This window comes from Capsicum annuum, chromosome 4 (genome assembly GCF_002878395.1).
Source record: "Capsicum annuum cultivar UCD-10X-F1 chromosome 4, UCD10Xv1.1, whole genome shotgun sequence".
Taxonomy (NCBI): Eukaryota; Viridiplantae; Streptophyta; class Magnoliopsida; order Solanales; family Solanaceae; genus Capsicum; species Capsicum annuum.
Genome location: NC_061114.1, coordinates 86,623,703 through 86,624,259, shown reverse-complemented (window position 1 = coordinate 86,624,259; position 557 = coordinate 86,623,703).

Sequence of the window (557 nt, the reverse complement as noted above, 5' to 3'; positions counted from 1 at the left end):
TGGTTATTACCGCCAACATTAAGAATAGCCTAGAACCGAGTACTATATCTCATGGCTGGAGACCAAATCAATGCTCCCCTGTTACTAAAAGGGGGGGGAAATGAGGTTTTAGCCTCCCTCGGAAGCAAAGTTCGCAAAAATTGTCAACATCTTATACCACGTAAACGATTTTTGTTCTAGTAGCACCTTAGACACATCGAGCTCAGTCAATAACCTATTAGAATCAATAGTTCACATTGACGGGAGATTGTCCCATTATCTACATTGATGATGTGCAGTGACATTGTCCACATTGACGATTACGGCAACATCTTCCTAGATCGCATCAAAGATATCATCCTGTTTCTCATCAACTTCAGCATATACTATCACACAACTTACCGTTCCCAAGATAGCATTCTAACGTACAGAATATTACTAACCCATCTCGCGTGAAAAGCCACCTCTTATCTACCCCTTCATTACCTGTATCTTCAAGGGCTGTGTTACAACTAGTCTGATCTTTCACGTCTATAAATCTAAATTTTACTTGCAGTTCACACGTTCCAAGAAAGCTG